We start from the raw sequence: 13,332 nt of genomic DNA, 5'->3' as shown, positions 1-13,332 counted from the left end.
CTAACTTGATCAGATTTGTCTCTAAAAGTTTCATTTGAGGGAATTCCCTGGCAGTCCAGTGGTTAGGGCTCGGAGCTTCCACTGCAGGGGGGATGGGTTTGATCCCTGGTTGGGGAACTAAGATCCCGCATGCCACATGGCCAAAAATAAATCAATGAAAAAATAAAAGTTTCATTCTAGCTGTCGTACGGAGAATAGACAATGAGGGTAGTGAAGTAAGAGTGGAAGCACTAGTCCTGGCAGAAGGTGATGGTGGCCTGAACTAGATGACAGCATTGGAGGTGGGAAGAACTGGTCAGATTTCAGGTGTATTTTGAAAGTAAAGCCACAGGATTTACTAATGGATTATGTATAGGTTAGAGAAGAGAGTCAAGGGTGATCAAGGTTTTTGCCCCAAGTAACTGGTAGAATAGTGATATCACTACTACCTGGGGAATTCTATCAGAAGCTGACCCCAATGGAATACTACTTAGCAATAAAAAGGAAAGAAGTATTGATACACCCAACAACTTGGTGTTATAACAACATAACAATAAAGGCATTATGCTGAATGAAGGAAGCTAGTCTCAAAATGAAAATCTTGAAAATATTAAAACTATAGTGATGGAGAATAAGTCAGTGGTTGCCAGGAATTAGGGATGGAGGAGTGACTATAAAGGGATAGCAAAAAGAAGGGTTTTGGGGTGATGGAACTCTTCTGTATTCTGACTGTGGTGGTAGTTACATGAGTCTATACATGTGTTAAAGTCCATAGAACTGTATAAGAAAAATACAATCAATTGTATGATAATTTTTTTAAACCAAACTTTCCATGCGTGCTTAAGTTTCCTTTCCCAATTCTCAGGGTTCTCCCTTTAACCTCTTGCAGTATTGGATCCTTCCATCAGTTTCAACCATCTTTTGCTTTGAAAAAACAAAACAAAAAAAAACCCTTTCCTTTGACCTCATATTCTGTGACTAAAGCCTTATCTCAAGATTCCCCTTCCTGGCAAAGCTTCTAGAATTACTGCCCTCTTTGCAGCCCAAGTGATCTTATCTCTCTCCTTAAAATGCTCTATGGCTTCCCATTACTCTTGGGATCAAGACCTAAATTCCATCATGTGGCCTGCAGAGCCCTAGCCTCTGCCTACCTCTTTGGTTTTATTTCCTTGCCTCACATGTAGTAGAGGACCCAAGAGGGCAGCCTTACTAGATAACCTCAGTAGTTGAAACAGAAACACCTCCCTCCCCTTTCATAGTAATGTGTTTAAATCCTGAGATATTCACCCATTCTGGTTACAAGGAATATCATTTAATCTCGCTACTTTGGCTTCCAAGGTGTGGTACATTGAACAGAATAGCCATAGGATTTTCAACTTCTCCCATCGAGAGGTGGAGTCTGTTTCTCCATTTTATGAATCTAGGCTTGGCTATGTGACTTGCTTTGTTTATGGGATATTAGCAGTCTTCTGATACTAGAAGTCTTGAAAAGTGCTTACAATTATAGCTTGCTCTGTCTTGCTGCTGAGAACTCTTCCACCACCTTGTGAAAAACTCCTGGCTAACCTGATGAATGATGAAAGACATGTGGTCATCACCCCAACTGACATCTAAGCAACTGCCAGACATATGAGTGTGGCTCCATAGACCAACTAGCCTGCCAACCATCAGACATGTGAGCCAGGCCATTGTAGACCATCTAGGCCCAGCTTTGTTGGCCCAGACCAGAAGAAGCCCATCGACAAACCCATAGACCAGTGAAAAATTAGGTTGATTGTTTTAAAGTTAAACCAATAACTTTTGAGGTGGTTTGTTTTGCAATAAAAGATAACTGATACCCAAGGCATTTCTTTGCATCTATCAGGTTGGATTTACTTGGTGTAATTCTTAGAGCTGAAGAAGAGAGTCACTGTGTATCTTCTTCACATAGCTGGCCCATGTTACCTTAGGTTCTCCCATCACATTTCTTAGTGTTTTGCTTAAATATAGCAGGGATAATCTTACATCATGTCTCTTTTATTTCAACTGTTCGATAAAGGTGATATCATTTGCATGGTTTTCATTGATTTTATTTCTCTTGTTAAAAATAAAAGTTGAATTGTATAAATATTGGGTATCATTTGTATGTATGTTTTGTTATAAATTTAGTCTTAAATAGTACAGGGCAGGGCTTCCCTGGTGGCGCAGTGGTTGAGAATCTGCCTGCCAATGCAGGGGACATGGGTTCGAGCCCTGGTCTGGGAAGATCCCACATGCCGTGGAGCAGCTGGCCCCATAAGCCACAATTACTGAGCCTGCGTGTCTGGAGCCTGTGCTCCGCAACAAGAGAGGCCGCGATAGTGAGAGGCCCACACTTGCCACAACTAGAGAAAGCCCTCGCACAGAAACGAAGACCCAACACAGTCAAATATAAATTAAAAAAATAAATAAAATTAAAAAAAAAAATAGTACAGGGCATAAAAGCTAAGAAACAACAGGTAAATGGCCATATGATAGAATAATAGTGTAATTAGTAATAATTAATGAAGAGAAAATGCCTTTATGTGTTTATGATAAGCAATGTTAATTATTGATGTAATTGTGTCCGTCTTAAAGAGATCTGGTGTTTTCACATGAATGGATCTCAGTTTGGGGACTTGAAACGTATAAAATGTTTTCCCATTGAAATTAACAGTGATTACGTTTTCGACTTGCATTGGCCCTACAAGAGGTTTTTCAGGTAAGGCAGAAGAAGGGCAGTGAGGCAGTTACTATACATTTTACTGTAATAGGAAATTAAAATGTAACAGATAGATTAAGATTCTTCTTGTTCTGAGATCAAGGTATAGCCTCAGGAACCTCAATTAGCACATGTAAAGCCTCTGAAGAGTAAATGGTATTAACTGTGTGTAAGGAAAGAATGTGACAGTCCAAGGCCAGGGGGCTGAAGGCAGGTATATCCAGTCCACACACTCATGAGGGGACCTTGCTGTCGTGGTGGTGGATGTACCAGTAACGTTACCTGCAGCCTGATTGGGCTTCCAATGTGTTTTCCTACAGAGGGACATATGCCCATCAGGCTGACTCCTGGGTCCCTTATTTCACAGAACTGTTTGTATTTTTGTTGTTGTTCATCTTTTAAACCAGATAGTTGGTATTTGGTGTCTGGTGTCTCGAGTTGTGATGTGTCAGCCTCCACGAGCCAGGCAGCGCTGAGGAACTGCCAGCACCTGGTTATTGAGGACTCCTGGCGGGGGCAGCCAGCCTTCCCCTTCAGGAAGCAGCTCTCTTGCCACATTCCCTTTCAGCCTGCTCTCACCACGAAGGTCCTTTCCAACCCTGTGATTCTGGGATTTGCCAACATTTTGGTGAACTGGACTATGTTGTTCTTTCCCTCACCTGGGAATAGAAGAGGTCAGACCACTAAGGCAATTGGTTCATCTTTGAAAACATTGGATCATTTCGCTCTTGTTGACACTGAATTGAAAGCTGTCTTTGCAAAGCTCCACCCAGATTTCTGTGGTGGCCCTGGCACTCAGCAGTCCTGTAGACTTGCAGAGCAAAAGGGAACAGGAGGCCGTTCAAGCCATCTGTCCTAGAACGAGACATCTGGTCTCAGGTCTGTGCCTCTCGTCAGGGCTCTTTGGGAGCCATGTGGCCCCCCCATCCGACAGAGCTGTTATAAACCAGACACCATCAAGTGCTGGTGAGACTAAGAGGAGAGGGTGCCCAAGCTGAAGTTGGCCGGCCAGTGAGGCTGGTTGGCTGGGAGAATTGTGGGTTCAACTGGTTCCTGTAAATGTGTCCACAGACACCTACACATGCCCGGGGGCTTTAGTCCATCAAAAATCTTTACTCCCAAGCACCTGCACTGAAGGTTGAGTTCTCAAGAATAGTAATATACATTTTTCTATTGTCAAGGTTGGCCAGGACTCTTGTCCTTTCCATGTTAAAAGAAAAAAAGTCAAGACAAGTGTACAGATGTTATGGAGGAGACTAGGCAAGGATCTTGGAAACATGAGCTCAGAAGATGCAAGGTATACTGAAGAAACTTCGGTGGAAAAGAAATTTCCCAAATATAGGGAGGGGAGCACTTGCTTTTGTGATGTTTGGGCACCGGGTTCATCATGTCTTTATTGCTCCCACACTTGTGTTTCTGTTGCAAGCTTAATGCTAGTTAATCCTGAATCTGAGCTAAAGGAAACCAAGTATAGTTTAATGGGAGTTCCTGACATTTTATTAAGGTGAAATATATTCAGTGCCAGAGAAGTTGAAAAGGTTGTCTGTTCTCCATGCCTTCGTTTGCTACTTTATGGCAAGAGCACATGTTGAAGGCTTTGATGGATTCAAACCAATCTTAACACAGGTTCTTAACTCTGCTGCAATTTCAGGGAATAGGAGATAACCCCATTTGGGAATCTGTTTCAGAAACTTCGTCTTAAAGAACTGAGCTCGGGGGCTTCCCTGGTGGCGCAGTGGTTGGGAGTCCGCCTGCCGATGCAGGGGACACGGGTTCGTGCCCCGCTCCGGGAAGATCCCACATGCCGCGGAGCGGCTGGGCCCGTGAGCCATGGCCGCTGAGCCTGCGCGTCCGGAGGCTGTGCTCCGCAATGGGAGGGGCCACAACAGTGAGAGGCCCGCGTAACGCAAAAAAAAAAAAAAAAAAAAAAAAAGAACTGAGCTCGGTTTTCAGTCTCTCCACTTAAAGTGAAAGTTTGATTTGATAATGCCTATAACTGCACTGAGATTAGGTTGGAAGAGAATAGAGTGGTTATAAGATTGTTAGTTTTACTAAAACTGATTTACTAATAATGTCCTCCTGACCAATTCCCTTTCATGCCTCCTCCTACCCTCACAATAAATAGGGCAAAATACTTAGCTTAACACTGTGGTCATCGAGCAACCAGTCATTTCCTAATATGGACAGTTTCACTTCTGGAATTCAAGTGCTAGGAGAATGGCATTTACGTTTGTGTATGTTTTCTGTAGCTACTTCCCTCTCACTCCCCAACTCGATGAAGCCTCTGTGTTGTTTGCTTTAACATTAATTATGGCATCTGCAATGACTGAATTTCCTGAACCTGCAATACAGAATCAGCCTGGACCCAATACAATCTAACCCTGACAGTTTGATACAAAATTCAAATGAATAGTCACAAGATTTGAGGGCTCTCTCCTCAATAAAAATGAATCATCCCCCACCCCACAAATTACAGTCTTTAAAAAGAATGAAGTCAGTACATTTCTGCTGACATAGGAAGTTGTCAGTTGTAGAATTGAAAAAGAGACTAGCAAGTTACAGAAAAGTATGTAAAATAGAATCATTTTGAAAAAGAAAAAATGATGTAATCTTTTAAAAAACAATTTCCCATCTTAACAATAAAGATAGTTATGATACATGTCCTAACCTTAGACTCAGGTTTAATTTTTGCTTGCTTTGGTAGTTAGAAAAAAATTGTACATTAAGGAAAATTCTACAGTGCTTATTAACTGATGGTTATCATGCGCTAGGCACTTCCCTTACATTATCGTTTAATCCTCAAAATAACCCCCATTTTACTGGTAAGAAAACTAATGCTTATAGTAGTTAAGCAACTTGCCCAAGGTTAAGTTACATGTTACACGTAGCAGAGCTGGGATTTGAACCCAGGGCTGTCTGACTGTAATTCGTGCTGCTAACCACCGTGCTATATTCTTCCCATCAATGTAAGTATTTGAATTTGTAACCATTTGAATTTTACAACAGTACGCCACAGAGAATCAGTATGGTCAAATATTAGCTTTGTAATTTGTCTAAAAGAAACCAAGTAAAGTCCTAATTCAGAGAGTAAAACCAGACACTGCTGGACCTGAAGCTGAACTGTGCCTTGCATTTGCAGAGTACCAGCTGAAAGAACTGCAACATAGAACACTAGCTATAGGTTAGAAAAAGCCTAGATGTCCATTAGTAGGGAACTGGTTAAGTAACATTGTACTTAAGCTGTCAAAAAGCAAAAAGGAAAGAATATAAAAATGAAGTTTTTAATGTACTAATATGGAACACTTTCTGAGACATTAAATGAAAAAAGCAAGGCTCGTTACAGGATGTTTAGTTTGATACTATTAATAATTATGTTTAAAGAGGATGCATATATATAATCATTATGTTGAACAAGCATGACTCATGGGGTGTATATCAGTTAATGCAGGCTAAACTACTGCAACAAATAGATCCAAAACACGACTCGGCAAAATAGTTTATTTCTCGCTCACCTAATAGTCCTGGACAGATATTCAGGTCAGGGAGGAAGCTTTCCTACATTGCTGTCATTCAGGGTCCTTGGATCTGTTCATCTTGTGGTCTACCATCCCCAGAAAGCGGTAGATATTGCTTCCACTCACATTACATTGGAGAAAATTTGGTCATATGGCTACACCCAAATTGAATGGGAATATGGGAAACTACTCTAGTAGTCCCAGAGACTAATAGCTCTCGGTAGACAGACAAGGTCTCTGTTACAGTCAGCCTCTCTGGTCACCAAATATATTCACCCTTCCCCCAAGGGAGAAGACAAAAGTCCCATTCAATTATTGAATTTCATATCAATATCTGGATCACAGTCTTTTCTAATTAGCCTGGATGAAACACATGAAAAGATGCTCAATCATTAAGGAAATGCAAATCAAAACCACCATGAGTTTAATAGTTAAAAAAAAAAAACCCACACTGAGGTATCACCTCATACCTGTCAGAATAGGTATTATCAAAAGACAACTAACACAACATTGTAAATCAATCATATCTGTTCAGGACTATTAGGTGAATGAGAAATAAACTATTTTGCTGAGTCGTGTTTTGGATCTATTTGTCTATATCTATCTATCTATCTATCTATCTATCTATCCATATATATCTCCTCCCACATAAACACACACAATGTAATGTTAGTCGGCCTAAAAAATAATGAAATCTTGCCATTTGTAACAGCATGAATGGACTTAGAGGGTATAGTGCTAAGTGAAATAAATCAGAGGAAGACAAATACTGTATGATCTCACTTATATATGGAATCTAAAAAATAACACAACAAATGAACAAACAACAAAATGGAAACAGACTCATAGATACTGAGAGCAAACAGGTGGTTGCCGGGGGGTGGGGTGGGGGGAATAAATGAAATGGGTGGTGAGATTAAGAGGTACAATCTTTCAGTTACAAAATAAATGAGTCACAGAGAAAATGAACAGCAGGGAGAGTATAGTCAATAATTATGTAATATCTTTGCATGGTGACAGATAGTAACTAGACTTATTGTGGTGATCATCTCGTAATGTATAGAAATATCAAATCACCATGTTGTGCACCTGGAACTAACACAGTGTTGTAGGTCAATTATACTTCAATGAAAACAGAAAGTTAAATGGGGGCGGGTAGAAAAAGACACCCTTTCTGGGCAGTGAAGGAAGTTCTCAGATTAGACCCAATTTTGCTCTTGAAGAAGAATTCTCTTGTCATTGTTTTCCTTCTACCCTGGTTCTGCCCTCTGGCAAGTCCTCCCTCAGCCATTTTTCTCCCTGGCTGTACGTGAAATGGGAGCATGCCTTCCTTGGGGACTATACAGCTTTGACAGCCTGCTTCCTGATGGTGCAGGGTTGGAGACCCAAGTGTTGTTTTATGACTTTACTTATTTATTCAGGCCAGGCTTGTGGGGTTTTTTGGCAATACAGTTCCCTCAGAAACTTCAGATCTATTTGCTTTGAAGCAACTTATATTCCCAAAGTTCTCTCAGACAGCTTTTAACATTATCAAAAAAGTGAGAGAAACTTCAAAAAATTTCAGAAGGTAACAAACTGGTCTATACTCCTTGTCTTATTACCATAACTTAGGTCAAGAAGAGGATCTTGGGACTTCTCTGGTGGTCCAGTGAGTAAGACTCTGCTCTCCCAATGCAGGGGGCCTGGGTTCTATCCTGGTCGGGGAACTAGATCCCGCATGCATGCTGCAACTAAGAAGACTGCATGCCGCAACTAAAAAAAAAAAAAGAAAGAAAGAAAGATCCCACATGCTAAAACTAAAGATCCCGCATGCCTCAGCAAAGATCCCGAGTGCCACAACTAAGACCCAGCGCAACCAAAATAAAAATAAATAAATAAATATTTTTTAAAAAAAGAAGAAGAAGATCTTATCTGGCGGTTTAATCTGTGAAAATGTGAATTATGACTTCGGTGAACTTTCCAGTCCCTCCTTATTCTACTAGTTGTCTATTTATGTTGCAGTCGTATTCTATGCAGTTGGTGTCGGAATTAAACTCTGCTATGTGGTGGCTGCCCCATCAGATAGGGCAACAGATGATCCTGGATCAAAACCAAAATGGAATCATGATGATCACTACAACCACCACTTCACCCAGCAGGGAAAACCAAAACCATATCTAACCTAGATCGATCAGATCTAGAATTCTAGACTAGGGGTCAGCAAACTATGACCTGTGGATCAAATCTGGCCAACTACCTGTTTTTGTAAATAAAGTTTTATTTGAACATGACCACACTTATGTGTTTACATATTGTCCATGATGCTTCTGTGCTATAACAGCAGAGCTGAGTACCTGCAATGGAGACCGGATGGCTTGCAAAGCCTAAAATATTTACCTTCTGGTCCTTTGCAGGAAAAATAATTGCCCATTCTTTTTTTCTGATTTTTACTAAAATGTGTCCTATCCTATCTGTGCACATATTATTTTAACATTCTTTTTTTAATATCCTTTTTAAAATTGGAGTATAGTTGATTTACAATGTGTTAGTTTCAGGTGTACAGCAGAGTGATTCAGTTATACATGTATATATGTATATTCTTTTTCAGATTCTTTTCTATTATCAGTTTTACAAAATATTGAGTATAGTTCCCTGTGCTATACAGTAAGTCATTGTTGGTTATCTATTTTATATATAGTAGTGTGTGTATGTTAATCCCAACCTCTTAATATATCACTCCCCACCCCCCTTTCCCTTGGGTAACCATACTTTTGTTTTCTATGTCTGTGAGTCTCTTTCTGTTTTGTAAATAAGTTCATTTGTACCTTTTTAAAAAATTGCCCATTCTTGTTCTACACAATATTTAATAGCCTCTTCCATGATCTGTCAATGAGGACCAAAAAGGAGCTGAGACTGGAAAATTCCACTCTTTACACTACAAAGCTACAGTAATCAAAACAGTATGGGGCTTTCCTGGTGGCTCAGTGGTTAAGAATACGCCTGCCAATACAGGGGTTACGGGTTCGAGCCCTGGTGCAGGAAGATCCCACATGCTGCGGAGCAACTAAGCCCGTGCGCCACAACTACTGAGCCTGCGCTCTACAGCCCATGAGCCACAACTACTGAGTCCACGTGCCACAACTACTGAAGCCCGTGTGCCTAGTGCCTGTGCTCCTCAACAAAAGCCACCTCAATGAGAAGCCTGTGCACCACAATGAAGAGTAGCCCCTGCTCGCCACAACTAGAGAAAGCTCGCACAGCAACGAAGACCCAACGCAGCCAAAAATAAATAAATAAAATTAAAAAAACAAAAAAAAAGCAGTATGGTACTGGCACAAAAGCAGAAATATAGATCAATGGAACAGGATAGAAAGTCCAGAGATAAACTCACGAACCTATGGTTACCTAATCTATGACAAAGAAGGCAAGAATATACAATGGAGAAAAGACCGTCTCTTAAGCGGTGCTGGGAAAACTGGACAGCTACATGTAAACGAATGAAATTAGAACACTCCCTAACACCATACATAAAAATAAACTCAAAATGGATTAAAGGCCTAAATGTAAGGCTGGATACTATTAAAGTCTTAGAGGAAAACACAGGCAGAACACTCTTTGACATAAATCATAGCAAGATCTTTTTCAATCCACCTCCTAGAGTAATGAAAATAAAACCAAAACTAAACAAGTGGGAACTAATTAAACTTAAAATCTTTTGCACAGCAAACGAAACCATAAGCAAAACGAAAGGACAACACTCAGAATGGGAGAAAATATTTGCAAACGAAGCAACCAACAAGGGATTAATCTCCAAAATATATGAAGAGCTCATGCATCTCAATATCAAAAAAAAAAAAAAGAAAAGAAACCCAATCAAAAAATAGGCAGAAGATCTAAATAGACGTTTCTCCAAAGAAGACGTACAGATGGCTAAAAAGCACAAGAAAAGATGCTCAACATCACTAATTACTAGAGAAGTGCAGATCAAAACTGCAATGAGGGGCTTCCCTGGTGGCACAGTGGTCAAGAATCCACCTGCCAATGCAGGGGACATGGGTTCGAGCCCTGGCGCGGGAAGATCCCACATGCTGCGGAGCAAATAAGCCCGCAAGCCACAACTACTGAAGCCCGTGCGCCTAGAGCCCGTGCTCCGCAGCTAGAGAAGCCACCGCAATGAGAAGCCTGCACATCACAACAAAGAGCAGTCCCCGAGAACCACAACTAGAGAAAAGCCCACGCACAGCAGCAAAGACCCAATGCAGCCAAAACTAAAATAAATAAATTTATTTTAAAAAACAGCTGCAAAAAAAACCAAAACCAAACAAACAAAAAAACAACTGCAATGAGGTATCACCTTACACTGGTCAGAATGGCCATTATCAGTCTACAAACAATAAATGCTGGAGTGGGTGTGGAGAATAGGGAACCCTCCTACACTTGATGGGAATGTAAATTGTACAGCACTGTGGAGAACAGTATGGAGGTTGCTTAAAAAGCTAAAAACAGAGCTACCATATGATCCAGCAATCCCACTTCTGGGCATATAACCAGAGAAAACCATAATTCAAAAAGATACATGCACCCCAATGTTCATTGCAGCACTATTTACAATAGCCAGGATATGGAAGCAACCTAAATGTCCATCAACAGAGGAATGGATATAGAAGATATGGTACATATATACAATGGAATATTACTCAGCCATAAAAAAGAACGAAATAATGCCATTTACAGCAACATGCTTGGACCTAGAGATTGTCACACGGAGTGAAGTAAGTCAGACAGAGAAAGACAGATATCATATGATATCACTTATATGTAGAATCTAAAAAAAGGGTACAAATGAACTTACCTACAAAACAGAAATAGTGTTACATATGTAGAAAACAAACTTATGGTTAACCCAGGGTGAGGGTGGGGGGAGAGATAAATTGGGAGATTGGGATTGACATATACACACTGCTATATATAAAATAGATAACTAACAAGGACCTACTATATAGCGCAAGGGAACCCTACTCAATACTCTGTAATGGCCGATATGGGAAAAGAATCTAAAAAAGAGCGGATACATGTATATGTATAACTGAATCACTTTGCTGTACACCTGAAACTAACACAGCATTGTAAATCAACTATACTTCAAGAAAAATTAAAAAAAAAAAAAAAAAAAAGACTTCCAGCTTTTGGCTCAGAGGAGGCCAAGGTGCAACTTTCTTCAGTTGTCCCGAATCCGGGTTCATCCGACACCAGCTGCCACCATGTTGCCTAAGTTTGACCCCAACAAGATCAAAGTCGTGCACCTGAGGTGCACCAGCGGGGAAGTCGGTGCCACATCTGCCCTGGCCCCCAAGACTGGCCCCCTGGGTCTGTCTCCAAAAAAGGTTGGTGATGACATCGCCAAGGCAACTGGTGATTGGAAGGGTCTGAGGCTTACTGTGAAACTGACCATTCAGAACAGACAAGCCCGGGTTGAGGATTGATCATCAAGGCCCCAAGGAACGGCCAAGAGACAGAAGGAAGCAGAAAAACATTAAGCACAGTGGAAACATCACTTTTGATGAGATTGTCAACATTGCCTGACAGATGCGGTATCGATCTTTAGCTAGAGAACTCTCTGGAACCATTAAAGAGATCCTGGGCGCCACCCAGTCTGTGGGCTGCAATGTTGATGGCCGCCACCCTCACGACATCATAGATGACATCAACAGTGGTGCAGTGGAATGCCCAACTAGTTAAGAACTGCAAAGAAAAATAAAGGGTTATTTGACAACCAAAAAGAAGAAAATTCTACTCTTGCCTGAAGAACGTTACTCATGTCCTCAGGTATTTAAACGGGAAAAGGAAAGACCATTCAATATCAGTCTTGGGCTGAATCACCCACAGACAACCAAACCCTGCTACAATAGGTCTGCTCTTGAAATCCACCTAATCAACGACTAACCCCACTCCATTTTGAGCCAGTCATAGCCAATCATTCATATTTAACCTAAACCCCACATTTCCCTCAAGCCCTATATGAACCCTATCTTTTACTTTGTTCACAGAGATTATCTGTCTCCTTACAGTTCTCCCTTGCCTGGAAACAAATAATTTCTTAAATAAATAATTTTGTGTGTTTGTTTTTCTTTCTAGATTTGAAAGAATTGTGATTCCTTTAATACAAGCAAACCTAAAATGCAACGAATTAACAAAATAGAAGTTTAGATTCTGCTCACCTAGCAGTCTTGAACAGGTGTTCAGCTTGGTGGGGCAGCTCTCATCCTCCCTGTCATTCATGGACCAAGATTCCTCTGTCTGTCATCTTTCATGGCTCTGTTACCACTTGCATCCAGCTGGGAGGAGAGGAAAGAAAGAGTTTCATTGTGTGTGGGTATGGGGGGAGCAGTCCTGGAAGTGGCACCCATCGATTACACCTTAATCCATCTTACATCCCATTAGAGAGAATTTAGTCTAGAGGTTATATCAAATTGTAAAGGACAGAATGTATATAAGTAGGGAGCTAGAGGTCTCCATTACAGGGTGTAAATCAGAAAGCATCTTAATTTTTGTCTTCCACTGGCCCTTTAGTTTATTCTCTATGGCTGGTTTTCCCTTGCCCCTTTCACCTTGGTCAAATCCATCAACTTTGCTAATTACGCTTATGTATTAAAATTCCTCCTGAAATGCTAGTCTCCCAAACAACATCAGTTAAGTAACAGAAATGCCCAGCCCCCTCTAATAGTCATCACTCTAAAACTGATTTAAGACTGAGGCTTCTTCCTCTCTCCCAGCGTGGGCCTCTAGGATGTGAGTCATCTCCTATGGAGAAGGAGTGTGCGATCAAGTTTCATTCTTTTTTCATTCAATGCTTCCACTTTCCTCATCTTGTTGCTACTGTCTCTAATCCTTCCAAGCTGGGTGGCTGCTAGTTCGTCTGGTGTCTTTGGATAGATTAGAAAATGTTCCCCCTTCTGGGTGAATGCAACCCCATGGTGAGAGAACTGCACCTCTGTGTGAAGTAGAAAAAGGCAACTCTTCCTCCAAGTAGACACAACCCCGTGCCAGGGCATATGGTTTGGAGAGTGGAAAGCAGGCTGGATTTCAGCCCCCATTAGCACCTACAGTCAGGTGCCATTTTCAACGAATAACTTACACAAC

At 41.0% G+C, this 13,332-nt stretch overlaps 1 pseudogene; it reads left to right on the top strand.

Moving 5' to 3' along the window:
• Nucleotides 1-11,453: 11,453 nt before the first annotated feature.
• Nucleotides 11,454-11,931, top strand: LOC136119086 (large ribosomal subunit protein uL11-like; annotated as a pseudogene).
• The last annotated feature ends 1,401 nt before the right edge of the window (nt 11,932-13,332 follow it).

Source organism: Phocoena phocoena, chromosome 2, assembly GCF_963924675.1.
Source record: "Phocoena phocoena chromosome 2, mPhoPho1.1, whole genome shotgun sequence".
Lineage (NCBI taxonomy): Eukaryota > Metazoa > Chordata > Mammalia > Artiodactyla > Phocoenidae > Phocoena > Phocoena phocoena.
Note: the sequence above shows the minus strand (reverse complement) of the source record. Positions and strands in the feature narration are given on the sequence as shown.